Source organism: Pleurodeles waltl, chromosome 4_2, assembly GCF_031143425.1.
Source record: "Pleurodeles waltl isolate 20211129_DDA chromosome 4_2, aPleWal1.hap1.20221129, whole genome shotgun sequence".
In the NCBI taxonomy this organism is placed as follows: Eukaryota; Metazoa; Chordata; class Amphibia; order Caudata; family Salamandridae; genus Pleurodeles; species Pleurodeles waltl.
Window position 1 is genome coordinate 1013560979 of NC_090443.1, and position 15052 is coordinate 1013576030.

Sequence of the window (15052 nt, forward strand, 5' to 3'; positions counted from 1 at the left end):
AAAAATGATCTTTTACTCTGGGAAATTCTTGATCAATGCCCACCAAACTTCATAAAATATGTAAATACGTGTGTTCCGGGAGATTCTTTTAAATTTCCTGAACTTTAGTTGAATGTTTCATATGTTACAGACAAAAATCTATTTTGAGTTCCTTGCAGTATTTAACAGAACTTTACCTGTAGCAGTGCTATTGCACCAGCATGGTAGGCGCCCCTTTACAGACTGGAAATAAATACTGGGTAACCTTGGATTGTAGTCCAATTATAGTCCAAGGTAAGCATTTCCACGAGTTGTATTTAAAAAAAAAAAATTGGATCAGATACAGTAGCATTAATACTGAGTATTGTGGTACTAAACTACTCACTAGCCTTCCCATAAGTTATAATCTCCTATTACAAAAGGATGTGGTATTTTCTGCGAAGTAATGACAAGAAATTGATTGTTATGATGTTTTTTTCTTGAGTTGCCACATATGTAGTTTCAAAGCACAGCTGAAAGCAGTTTAAAATTATGACACAAAACTTCCATTACATTTATCTTAGCAGGTATGGTGTGCTGTGGCACCATGGCAAATATACCCCTATTACGGGCTCATGCCCAGTAACCAAAGGTGCCTGCCTGCTGGAGTGGATGGATTCGGCTGCCCTTGTAGGTGCAAGGGACCCATAGTGTTTTTGGCTCCTTTGCTCACAATGGCGCATATTTAAGAGCCCCAAGAGCATTCTAATTCCAAATTAGCGTCATTTTTTTACAGTAATGTGGCGTTAGAAGGCCCACAATGCTGCACCATATTTACAAAGTGGTTCAATTCATGCATTGTGCCACTTTGTAACCCTTTGCGCTACATTATGCCTGCGTCAGGCATAATGTATGCAAAAGGGGCGTTCCCCCGTCACTTTTTTCCAGTATTTTTAATGCCTCCTCAGACCAGGTGTTAACAGGAGGCTTCCATTGGTTACAATGGGCCTCTGGGTGCTTTGCAGGATTAGCGTCAACATTTTTGGGGCTAATCCTGCAAAGAGCCAAACCAGCATCAATAATTCTGACGCTAGTCCCCTAACTACCGCCATGGTGTGCCATATTTTAAATACGGCACACACCTGATGGCGTTAGGGGGTGCAAAACAAGTGGTGCTGCACTGTGTGCTTCACCGCTTTTCTTAAATATGCCCCAACATATTTTATTTTGCAAATGGCTTTACTTTAAAAAAAAGCACAACAGAACACGATTGTCTAGAATTGAAAAGTACTGTTGCGTATCGGCTGGATATCGATTTTGTCTACATCTGTTAAAGGGTGGGCCAGATTTACAAGGCCCTAGCGCCACCTTGTGCCTCATTAGCATCATTTTTTTACAGTAATGTGGCTCAACGAGGCAAAAATTGCTTGCTGCACCATGTTTAGAAAATGGTGCAATGCATGCATTGTGCCACTTTGAGAACCCGTACGCCACATTATACCTGCACCGGGCATAATGTATGCAAGGGGGCACTCTGGCGTTAGGAAGCCCGCAAAAATGGCCCAGTGAAATCTACAAGATTTCATTGTGCCATTTTTGGCATCATTTTTAACGCCTGCTTAAAGCAGGCATTAAAAGGATGCACTCATTGAAGTCAATGCAACTCCTTGCACTTTGCTGCTCTAGCGTAAAAAAAATTAACACAAGTGCAGCAAAGCGTCACAATAGCATACATTTTTTTGATGCTATTGGCCTAATGTGCACGATGGTACGGCGTATTGTAAATATAGCACACCCATGGGGTCGGTAGGTGGCGTGGGCTGCAAGAAATCTGGCGCTTCAGTACTGATGAGCCAGATTCTTATAAATCGGGGACGATGTGCCTTAAAGCCCAATTGCACCGTCTTGGCACTGTAATGTTTGAGTACCAAAGAGGCTGACTTTAGGGTACTGATGCATGGATGAGAATCTCTGCCACACAGTCCTGGAAATTATACGGGAAAAGCAGATGCTCTTTGGAGTCGTTTAATGAAATTTGTGTTTGCAACAATGCAGTAAGCATTGCCAAAGCAATATCACACGATTGACCTATTGGCTTTGCTAATGCATTTTGTTGTGCAACATCAGAAAAGTATCATTTAGTAGGTGCATGCAGGCTGAATGATGCTGGAGCATTATCTTTTTTTAGGGTTCGCCTGCATGGGCGCGTGCGTGCTGTTTGCGACATCTATTGTTAATTTTAAAAAAAATTAAAAGGGGCTTAGGCCCAGCCCCTCACTTGCCTGAACTTACCATTGGCTTAGTCCAACATTGCTCTGATTTACGTGCTTCTGATTGGCCAGCACGTCGTCTGCACATAGTCCTGCTTCACTTCCTGTTGTGTTCTTTGTCTTCTTTGCCGTGGGCTTGCCTCTGGAACAAGTACTCTTTCCAGTCACTTCCCATTAGACCCAGGCCAGTGTCCTTCCCCTCTAGCTACCACATTGAAGGTACTTCTTTTTTTATTTATTTTGCATCGGTCTCTGTGGTGGTATGTTGTTTGGGTATGCCGCTGTTTCTTGTCAGTTTCTTTCATGTCTGCACTCATCTCTCTACCTCTCTCTACCTCTACCTACACCTGCCTCTGCCTCCACATACCTATACCTACATATACCTACCTCTACCTACACCTACCTCTAACTCTACCTACACTGACCTCTACTTAAACCTACCTCTACCTACACCTTACTTTGCATACACCTACCTCTACTTCTGCTCACCCCCTCTTCTACCCACACCTACTTCTACCAACACCTACCTCTACCTACGCCTACCTCTACCTAGACCTATACCTACCTCTACCTACTCCTAAATCTACCTCTATCTCTACATACATCTACCTCTACATACACCTATACCTACCTATACCTACTCCTACATCTACCTCTATCTCTGCCTACACCTACCTACACCTACTTCTACCTACACTTACCTCTACCTACCTATACCTACACTTATACCTACCTCTACCTCCACCTACCTGTACCTACACCTACCTCTGCCTCTACCTACCTCTATATGTACCTCTACCTACATCTACCTTTACCTACACCTACCTCTACCTTTACCTATACCTACCTCAACCTACACCTACCTCTACCTACACTGACACCTACTTCTACCTCTACCTACATCTACACCTACCTATACCTACACCTACCTCTACCACCATCTAAATCTACCAATACCCTTTACCTTTACCTACACCTACCTGTACCTACACCTACCTCTACATACACCTATCTCTACCAACATCTAATTCTACCAATACCCTTTACCTTTACCTTTACCTACACCTACCTGTACCTACACCTACCTCTACCAACACCTACCTCTACCTACACCTACCTCTACCTACACCTACCTCTACACCTACCTCTACCTCTTCCTACTCCTTCCTCTACTTACACCTACCTGTACCTTCGCCTACCTCTACCTTCACCTACATCTACCTCTACCTACTACTACCTCTACCTACACAGACACCTACCTCTACCTACACCTACCGCTACCTGCCTCTACCTACAATTACCACTGCCTACACCTACCTCTACCTACACTTATCTCTCCCTACACCTTTCTCTACATACACCTACCTTCACCTACCTCTACCTGCACCTACCTCTATCTACACTGACACCTACCTCTACCTAGACCTACCTCTACCTACAACTACCTCTGCCTACGTCTACCTCTATCTGCACCTACCTATACCCCTACCTACCTCTACCTACCTTACCTACATCTAAACCTACCTCTACCTCCACCTCTACCTACATCTACCTACACCTACCTTCACCAACATCTACCTGTACCTCTACCTACCTCTACACCTACTTCTACCTACACCCCTTTCTCTGTCTCTCTGTCTCGCTCTCTTTCTCATGTTCTGGCACGTATTGTGGGCACTTAAAGGTTATCAGTAGTACAAGGTACTACAGTACATGGAGTTGCGTATTGACGGCACTTAAAGTGTATTGGTACTACAATACAGGGATCCACATATTGAGGGCACTAAAAGTGTGTCAATACCAGTGCTTTAAATGGGCCGGTACTCTCCGGTACTGAGTACCGGCACTTTTTTATATTGAGAGCGAGAGTACAGGCACATCTCAAGAAAAACGTAATACTTTTAATTGGAGAGTACCGGCACTTTTCGGAAACAAGCAGGTACTCTGGCACAGAGTACCTGCACTTTAATTTTTCCATTTCAAGCACTGGTCAATACTATGATACAGGGAGCCGCGTACTGAGAGCACTTAAAGTGTGTCAGTACTACGATACAGGGAGGCACGAACTGAGAGCACTTAAAGTGTATCGGTACTACAATACGGAGAGCTGGTTCTCTTTCTTCTTCGCGTTATGGCAATAAGTTTTGCCTTTGTTTCTCTGTTCTATCTAACTGGAATACAAATATTACAAAAATATTATAATAATGTTTGTTTCAAAATTTGATAAGCTATTAACGGTTTATCAAATTTGAAACAAAAATGAATATATCATTTTTCAAATATTTTACAATTCACTTAGAAATAAAAAAACAAAGGCGAAACTTATTGGCTTTGCCAATGCTTGCTTATAGTTACAATTTTGAGATGGCAGGTGCCACTTGGATTGGTAAATACAAAATATGTTGTTAGTGTAAAAGCTCTTTTTGAAATACTGAGCAGCCTGGCAGCAAAAAGCAGCTGTCTATCTGTCCAGAAACATTCAGATAAAAAATTAAATAAAAAACTTATTGAAAGGTCAGGAGGTGTGGGGAGCAATGGCAAAAGGTGGGGGCTGGTATTTAATGGAAGCTCGGCACATGATAGAGCAAGAAAATACATGCACCCTCATGGAGTAATCCATGAAAGAGAAAAAAAGTAGTTTCCTACATGCCAGCGATAGACGGATACAAGTAAGCCAATCAAAAGTATGGTGAAGAGGTGTGGTCCAGGAAAGGAAAAAAGACAGGAAGCAGGAAATCCAATAGGAGGCAAGTGAATGTGAGTGGCAATAAAGCCATCCAGTGGTAAGCAGTGGGGTGGATCTAATCCACTGTAAATTTATGGCGTGGTCTACATAGGGCCTTTGACTACAGATTGTTTTAGGGCAGTGGTCTCCAAAAATGTTAATGCCGCATCCCCCCCCCCAACTGAAAAATAAAAATCACTGCCCTCCCCTTTAGAATTTATCACAAATATTTTATACAGAGGGCAATGTGTAAATATGTCAAGAGGTATTTGAACATTGCAGTTAAGTACTGTTCCCTTTTTAAAAATGCAAAAAACATGTTTCTGCCCAAAACAAAACACTGTTATAAGTTTAATGCTTCTTTGGGCCAGAGCCTGGCGCCCCACCTGTGATCACTCGAGACCCCTAGCCCCCCAGTTTGAAAACATGTCTTACGGGAAGCTGAAGCTAAATACAGTCGTGGGCAAATAGAAAAGCGCTGAAGGCTCCAGCGAGATTTGAACTCGCGACCCCTGGTTTACAAGACCAGTGCTCTAACCCCTGAGCTATGGAGCCCGCTGTGCCCAGGGTCGGTGCCAGCTCACATTACAGGAAGTGAGAGGGTGTCCCGCCAGGTCCCTGGTACAACCGAGGGTCCCCGCGAGCCCCACGGCCCCCAGAGGCCCCTGCCCGCTCTGTGCCCCGCAGACATGACCCGCATCAGGGGAGCGCTGGGCACCAACCTGCACCGTGCCCCTGCTCCTGGCACCGGTGCCAGTCACACCCCTCCATACGGGGGGCACGGAGTGCGGCGGCGGACAACTCACACCCCGCCCTGGCCGGAGCTTGCACTGAATGTGCCCAGGATCACACGGTGCGTCGCGGCGCCGACGGGACACCGCTGCAGACAAGCACCTGCGGAGTACTCAGTCCCCTCTTCCGCCTCACGGGGGCGCTCGCCCGCTGCAACCTGCACGGCTTAAGCGGGGGTGTCATGTACCTCCGGCGAACTTTACCGGTGATGGAGCGAGGCAGCAGGAGCTGCTCCCGGTGACTCAGTCTCTTTTCAAGAGATGTCACGCGAAAAACATTTCACTCGCGAAAATGTGTCTGTACGTTTTTGTAGCGAAAAGTAATACCTGCGTAAACGTAAACACCCCCCCCCGCCCCCTCTGGAGATCGTATTTCTTATCAACCAGGTCTCCTTTTGTCATGTGAGTCACTCTTCGGAATCTGGTATGCTGGTATCTTTTTAACAAAAATAGTGATGACACGCATAATTTTATAATTTGAAGCAAATTGGTTTAATGTCAGAAAAAGCAATTTTCCCTGACCGGGAATCGAACCCGGGCCGCGGCGGTGAGAGCGCCGAATCCTAACCACTAGACCACCAGGGAGTGTGCTGACGGTCTCAGAGCTGTATTATTTGACACAGATGCCCGACCATCAGTGCATGCAGTGTGCAAAGGGTGTCGTTGTATATTTGTTGTTTTCCACCTCATGGTTGAAAATGTCCTCATAATACTAACACTACTGGTTACCAACAGAAAGAAAACCTGCCTAGACATAGAAGATACACTTCACTCAGAGGGTGATGCACAGTGACTCACTGCAAACTGCATAGATTGCAACCTCTCTAGGTTTCCAGAAGGGCAGAATGTGGTAACGCACTTCAATGCTGAAAGGTAAATACATCAATAACCAGTAATACCACCAGTGCTTGAAATTGAAAAATTAAAGTGCAGGTACTCTGTGCCAGAGTACCTGCTTGTTTCTGAGAAGTGCCGGTACTCTTCAATTGAAAATATTACGTTTTTCTTGAGATGTGCCGGTACTCTCCCTCTCAAAATAAAAAAGTGCCGGTACTCAGTACCGGACAGTACCGGCCCATTTAAAGCACTGAATACCACTGAGTTGTCGTCTCTTGGTTAGCACAACTTAACTCACCTCTCAGTGTAAAAAAGTGCCCGCTCATCACCAATCTCTAAAAGCTGCATTTTGTGGCACTGAAGACAGAAGGTGACCGTGGTGCGAGCTGGTACAACACTTAGAAGTGAACATCACACGGCTAGACGTAGAACTGCTCACCACGAAAAATAGAAGTACCGTTCTAGGAGGGAAGTGCCAGTCCTCGGGGTAAAGAGTGCTGAGCACCTTCCCGGAGGACGGCAGATCTTCTCATACTCCATGCAGGAGAGCAGATCTTCTCAGGGTCCCTCCAGGAAAACAGCAGATCTTCTCAGGGGTCCCTGTTGGAGGACAGCAGATCTTCTCATACTCCCCGCAGGAGAGCAGATCTTCTCAGGAGTCCCTGTTGGCGGTCTTCAGATCTTTTCAGGGATCCCCGCAAGAGGACAGCAGATCTTCTCATACTCCCTGCAGGAGAGCAGATCTTCTCAGGGTCCCTCCAGGAAAACAGCAGATCTTCTCAGGGATTCCTGCAGCAGGACAGCAGATCTTCTCAGAGATCCGTGCAGGGGGACAGCAGATCTTCTCAGGGATTTCTGCATGGGGACATCAGATCTTGTCTGGGATCTGATGACGCAGAAAAGAAGGTTTGACATATATTCATGTACACCGTGTAACCGACATATATATTGAAGTGTGATTTTAAATTAACAAAATAATGTACGAGGGAAATTGTGCCCTCGGGGTAGTTCGCCATCATTATAAACGAGCTTTATTAATCATGAAGTATTAAAATTGTACTAATCCGTCATAATCGCAAATGTATGCCATGATTTCTTGTTTGAAAACTGTTTTGCTTAGCTTAAATTTAGTACAGGCTTTGGCCTAGTTGCTTGGTTTCAAATTCTAAGTGCGTGATTTTTTTCCTTGAACTAATGAAACATATATTCTTGCTTGAAGTTGTATTTTTCCAGTAGAAACTGGCTGGTACACTTATCTCCAAGGTTTCGTGCTAGGCCGGTTACATCCCCTTTGATACAAGGTCAGTCTCTGCAGGTGCGGACAATGAAGGTACAGATAGTAAAATAATTGGCAAACCATGATACAATTTGTGTTCCAAGGCGCCAAGGACAGTGTATGCATAAATGGGCGCTAGTAAAAGACAATTTTTGATTGGACAATTTGAAGCCAACCTATGAACCCTCCAATGGAAGACCCTACAGAATTTGGAATGTTTCTTACTTAAACCTACCGGACAAAGAGAAGTCAGCCATTTTCCTCGATGCCAGTTTGAAGCCTGATGCCAGACTCCATTTTGGACGATACCCTGATGCCCTTTTCTCTATCTGAGAGAAAGAGACTTTGACAATTCTCACCCTAGAGACTTTAACTTTGATTTGCCCCCGTCTTGCCCATGCAGTAACTTTGCCCCATTCTCCTTGCCGCTGCAAGGAAACTTGCCCTTAACTTTGCCCCTTTGAAATTTGCCCCATGCTGATCAACTGGTACCTGAAGGACGAAGACTTTTCTTGAATGCTGATTGTATTTGGTAAATATGAAAGGATAAATGTATTATGCATTGTGTTTTTCCTTTTAGGTACCAACTGCTATTTTGATAGGATCCTAGCCAGAAGTTTTCCAAATTTGTGTTGACTAAATTAGTTTTGCATGAAGTCCCACATGCCAATGCTAATTAGAGGTTAGTTGAGGTATTCATTCAATGTATCATGAAGAATTGAAATCTTGTTATGCTGACCGAATGTACGCAATTAGTCAAATACAGTTAGTCACATTGGTGATTTGCATTGCTATAACAGAGTGTATCATTATTCATATTTTGCGTAGATTGCGTTTCTTCCGCCGTTATGGACAGCTAGTAATGTTCATATACATATATCAATTGGTTTTGAGACACATATATATTGTGCTAGCTTTGTTAATATAGGGAAATAAATTCACTAACTTTTAATAAACTGGTGTGGTTATTCATGACTGAAAGGTCATGGTGCGCCGAAATACCAACTGTTATTGATTTCTGATGTGTTTTATTGATCTATTAATTGAGTATTAATTACCAATTACAACAGTTATTGATTATCGATTTGAGCGACTCGACTATTGAGGATGAGGAGAGCCCGACTCGGTTAAAAGATTCACCGACCTCGAACGTGTCCAGGTACAGATAATTTATAAGGGCTGGACGCGTTATCAGTAGATGGTAGCAGAGATTGATGGTTTAGCCCTTTGGGACCCCATCCGAACAATAGACAGAGTCAGGTTAGAATTTTCTTTGATAAAACAAGTCGGAGAGATGATGATGCCCTAAGTCCCCAATGACTTTCCCGGGATCTCGGAGCTTGCGAATGAGGAACATGAAGGTATGAGAATGGTCTCAGCATTTCTAGTGACTGTATGAGTGAAGTTAGGGTTTCGCGCTTGCACAGCTTATCGCCGCAGATTAATTGAGAAGTCTGTGAGGATTTAAGGAGTTAAAAGATATTAGAGGAGTGTTCCTCCAAAGGTGTGAGAGTAGGGAAGTCGTCGAACTTCATGTGTGTGTAGCGCTTTGAGCAGAAAAATTGTCCACGTGGTTGTTGATGTTGAGACGGGCCCTGCGAGGTCAAGAGACTCCGGAGTATGTTGAAAAGTGTATGTGACACTTGTTTGATGTTGTGATCTGGTCGGTTTAATAGGTTGATCAGGCGTGGTCAACAAGTCGGTATGAATGTTGCAGAGTAAAAGAAAACTTCGACTTTGAGATTTGACGAATTCTAAAGTGCACTAGAATAGTTCATTGATCAGTTGAGAGTAAAGTTTGCGGGTCAAATTTTGCTTGCGAAAGTGGGAAACCGAGAAAGATGGAATAACTGCCGAGGCTAGTGAAAAATCCCTAAGGTTTCTGAAGCGATTGTATTACCTTTCCTGTAGTAAACCGACAGATCTGTTTTATTCTTTTGGTTAAGTGCTCGCGTTATATTGCAGAAATTAGTTTATGAGTGAAGCCGAATGAAAAGAGGACAAGCCGCAGGACTTTGTCAGCCGCAGTGTGTGAGTGTGACGTCACTAGGAGCCGCGCTGGGATAGGTCGGTTGGTGAGAAGGGTCGCGCACGGATTGGACGCAGTCCGTGAAGCGCAATTGGGAGGGGAAAGGCAAGCGAAGAGTATTCCGGGAATTAAAGTCACTTATTGATTACATATTTTGAGAAAAACAAAAGACGGAAAGATGAAATTTTTCAAAGCATTCAAGAGTGCCATGAGGGGAGATGTTTATATTAAAGCCAATGTAGGAGAAGAAACACCGCCTGAGGGTACACCAGCTTACATCGTCATTGAAGAAAAGGGTGTAGCGCCGTGTCTTTGGCTAAAGCAATGGTGCAAATTAACAGAAAAACATGGAAGTGTAGCGTTCCCTATCCACGGGTCGTTTAACCTAAGGGTTTTAGAAAATCTGAGGTTTGCGCTATACGACATGAAAGTACCCCCAAGGCCAGCACAGTTTGAGGCATTGGCAATTTGGGAGCTAATAGCTAGAAATCAACAACAAAAGAAATTTGAGACAAGAATAAGGAAAGTAGAAAAGACCCTAGCGGATGCTAGATGGGACAGCACACAAAAGGTTTGGAGATCAGACGTATTGCAGGGAATTAAATTGTTTCCAGCGATTGCCGAGGAAGAGGAGACGGAAGGAAGGAAAGCCACCTGTAAGACAAACAGGAGTCAGTCCAGGGAGGGAGAGAGCAATAGAAACTGGAAAAGGGGAGACGAGTCAGATGATGAGGAGTTCATTATACAATTACTGAATGATCGCCCACCACCATATGTGGAAAGCGAAAAAGGCTCAAGCATTAGTACTGCCCCTCCAGAACCAATACAGGGTAATGTGACGCCAAATTTGAGAAGATCTCAGAGGCCGAGCAGTTCCGACATGCCTTTCTCACCACGGATACCACGGGTTCAGAGGATGTACCCAGACGTGCAAACATTGAAACCTGCTGATAACTATCAGCCACAGGTTCAAAGGCATTGTTGTGATGAGCATAATGTGGGAATGACTTCCGATTCAATGGCGCAGGGAGGACAAAACTATCAAAGACCGACATTGATTCAAGCTGAATCAACACAGTTCTCGATACCCCCACAGCAGACACAAGAAGTGCGAGTAGTAGAAAGCCAGTTAGGTATGCCAGCAATGATGAACCACAATGTGGGGATTAATATGCCACAGAATTCGGGGAACAGACAGAATCCAGATGCGATATCTCTACCTATCACTGTAGGTCCACCAGTACCACTGTACATACAGGCAAATTCAAGCACCAGCGACCAAGGGTTAATGATACAGAATGGGACAGGGAGAAGATGCATAGAAACCACTCCAGAGACAACTCCGATAGCGGCACTGCCAAATGGATCTGGGTCCTTGTCGGAATTTAGTCCAATTCCAATTTGTGCTCCGTCAACCGTGGTAAGGTCACATCCACCACTATTAGTACCGTTAACATCACAGACTGAAACATTACAGAAACCGTCAATGGCAGTTGACGTAACTGCTACATTGATGGGACTGAACGTGCAACAGCTAACACAATGGTTTAACAGCCTGAACTCCCCACAGAGTGTATCTAGAGGGAAGGGAGAAGAATACCTGAATAAAATAAGGTTGGGTATGGAGGCAGATGAATTGGTTGAGGGAACAATGGGTTTGAACAGATTAGAATCATACACGGAGGAAGAACTAAGATACATGTGCCCTAGGATTACAAGAGAAGTGAGCAGCATACATAAGAAATTACAAGAAATTGCAGACAGACACGAGATTGATATAGGTAAGACTAAACACCTGAGTAGAAGTTACAGGTTAGATTTCGACACGAAAGACTTGGAACACATGAGATCCGCAGGGATGAAAACACACCTTAAACAGATACTGCAGAGTGCACAGGTCTGGAGATGTTTAGACAAGTGGGAAAGCAGGTGGGTCAAGAAAAAGGATAAAAAGAAGGAAAATACTTCAGAACGAAGTGAGAAAAAACAACAGAATGACGATCTGATAACCATGTTACCAATGAGAGAGACAGCAGGGGGAAAACTTGTGCATGTACCATGGCACAGGTGCGATATTCAATCCTTTACGGACGACTTTCCCAAATTGAGAGAAAAAACGATTGAGTGGTATCAACAAACAGATAGATTTGTGAAACTCGCGAAGTGTCTCTGGGAAGACCTGAATACCTTATTTGAGATTGTGGTTCCGGCTGATTTGTGGGAAGATTGTAAAAGGGCTGTAGGTTGGCCGATGAGTGAACCAAAGAGAGATAGGGACACAGGTGCGCCATCACCTACGGTAATGAGTTTGTACCACAAGGTGATCGAGCACTTGAAAACCAAGGTTGCGTCGAAAAATGTGGATTGGCAGAGAATTGACAAAACAGCCCAAGAGGTTAAAGAGTCTATACATGCGTACTACGAGAGATTGTTGAAGGCGTTTAAAAATTACAGTGGCACGGAAACGATTGAGCCAAAGGACATGCTTCATTTTGTGTTCAGGTTTGTGGAAGGGCTGAGACCTGAAATTAGCCAGATGATTAAATCGCATTTGATTTGTTGGCAGTCAAAGTCGATCGATGAAGTGTTGAACTATGCAAAATACTGCAGTGATGAGATTGAGACAAAGCAGAAAAGATTGAAGGAAAAGGTGATGGTGATGCAGCTCAGAGCAGCTCAGACAGGTTTACAAGGTTTGCAAGGGTTTCAACAACAGATGCCGCAGCAGCAGCAACAGGGAAATGCTATGTTTCAGCCGCAGATGAGAGGCAGAGGCCGAGGAGGTCTTGTGAATAATGGTCCTGATTTGAATACCGTTATGATTCCAAATGGTATACAGGCAATGAAGAAGGTGATGCCATGTCACACGTGCGGAATTGTCGGGCATTGGAAACGGGAGTGCCCAATGATGGTGCAGGAAGGTGTAGGTCAGCAAAACAATGATGTCAATGCATTTCAAACTATGAGAGGACCGAAACTGAGAGGTCCGAACCCAAATTTTCAAAACAATATGAATCAGATGCAGGGTCTACAACCCATGCAACCGCAACAGGTGCAAATGCCCCGTGTGCAAATGACACAATTGCAGCCAATGCAACAGCAGTTTCCCATGGTACCTAATCAGCAAATGCAAATACCCTTAGCACCAATGAATCAGCAGCAAGCAATGCTTCCTCAACAGGTCACGGGTCAGGGAATGAGTCAAAATGACACAGTACACCAATTCCCACTACACAGCGAGAATGGAATAAACGATGAATGGGAGAGTGGAAGTTCAGATGAGGAGGGAAATTGTGTGCTTGCAGCATCCTTGGAAGTTGATCAAAAGGGTCCGTATGTGGAGGGAAGAGTTATGGGTCATCGTGTTTCATTCTTGGTTGACACAGGAGCCACACGTTCAACTGTTAGGAGCATTGAAGTACCAAATTTGCCACTCTCAGGGAGAACAGTTCAAGTAGTGGGAGTAGCAAACAGGTACCTGACGAACCCAATCACAGATCCAGTACAAGTCAGAATTGGTAACTATCAAGGGTCACATAATTTTGTGGTATGTGACTCAAGCCCGATATCACTGTTAGGGAGAGACCTATTGTGCAAATTGGGATGTTCGATCATGTGTTCGAACAATGGAATTAGAATTCAGACGAGCAGTGATGGGGAAGAAGAGGACAGTGTAGAAGGGGATGAGATGGAGACTGTCGATGAAGAGTATCCTCTGATTACCCTTTTTCCGATAATCACTGAAGCAGATATTCCAGCTGAGTTACAGGAAACAGTCGGAAAAGAAGTGTGGGATATGACAGGAAAAGAGGTGGGACTGGTGAAAGGAGTGGAACCAGTGAAAGTGACCGTAAAACCCAATGTAACCTTTCCCCAGACCCCACAGTACCATATGGCACAAGACACCCTCATGAAAGTCGCCCAACTCATTGACGAGTTTGTAAAACAGGGAGTACTGAAAGAAGTGTTAAGCAGTCCATGTAATTCACCAATCATGGGACTAATAAAGCCAAGTGGAAAGGTCCGAATTGTGCAGGACTTGAGGAAAATAAATGACATAATAATTAAATGCTGCCCTGTAGTACCAAATCCAGCTGTGATAATATTTCAAGTCCCTTGCGATGCCGAATGGTTCTCAGTCATCGACTTGTCCCAAGCATTCTTTTCGGTGCCTCTTCATGAGGACAGCCAATTTCTCTTTTGTTTCAAATTCTTAGACAGAGTTTACAGTTGGTGTCGAATTCCTCAAGGGTTTTCGGAGTCACCGTCAATTTTCAATCAGATTCTAAAGAAAGACTTGGAAGCGTTAGAATTGCCATTCGAGTCAACCCTAGTACAGTACATTGATGACTTACTGATTGCATCCAAGACAGAAAGTGACTGCACAGCCGACACCATTGCTCTATTGAACCATTTGGGAAGGAATGGACACAAGGTGTCTCCTTCAAAATTACAGTTCTGTCAGAAGAAAGTGAAATATTTGGGTCACCAAATAGAAAAAGGGTCACGGAGAATAATGAAGGAAAGAATAACAAGTGTACTTCAAATGAGTCCCCCAAAGACGAGGAGGGAGGTGAGGAAGTTTTTGGGAATGGTGAGCTATTGTCGCCAATGGATTCCCAACTTCTCCACCCTCGCAAAACCTTTACTGAAACTGACCCAGAAGGATGCATTGGATGAAATTGAGCTGAAAGGAGATGAGATGGATGCTTTTATTGAATTGAAAGAATGCATGTGCAGGGCTCCAGCTTTAGATATGCCTGACTACACAAAACCTTTCACATTGTTTTGTCATGAACGTGATGCATGTTCCTTGTCTGTCTTGACCCAAGCCCATGGTGGCGTAAACAGACCAGTAGCATATTTTTCAGCTACTTTGGATCCGGTCGCAGCAGCACTGCCAGGGTGTTTGCGCGCCGTAGCAGCAGTTGGTATCAGCCTCACTCAGAGTGAAGGAATAGTGATGGGACACCCATTAACAGTCATGGTCCCTCACTCAGTTGAGATACTTTTGACACGTTCCCGAACACAGCACATGACTGGTGCTAGACTCACAAGGTATGAAACAATAATTCTGGGATCACCTAATGTGCAGCTGAAAAGGTGCACTACGTTGAATCCAGCAACCTTGTTTCCCAGTGAAAATGCTGAAATTGAGAACGCTGA

The 15052-nt window shown here is 44.2% G+C and overlaps 2 non-coding genes across 2 annotated transcripts; both read right to left on the reverse strand.

The window, feature by feature from the left end:
• Nucleotides 1-5435: 5435 nt before the first annotated feature.
• TRNAT-UGU (transfer RNA threonine (anticodon UGU)) lies at nucleotides 5436-5508 on the reverse strand. The gene has a single exon. It is a non-coding gene; the product is annotated as a tRNA-Thr (tRNA).
• A 749-nt stretch (nucleotides 5509-6257) lies between these two features.
• Nucleotides 6258-6329, reverse strand: TRNAE-CUC (transfer RNA glutamic acid (anticodon CUC)). Its single transcript has one exon. It is a non-coding gene; the product is annotated as a tRNA-Glu (tRNA).
• Between the last annotated feature and the right edge of the window lie 8723 nt (nucleotides 6330-15052).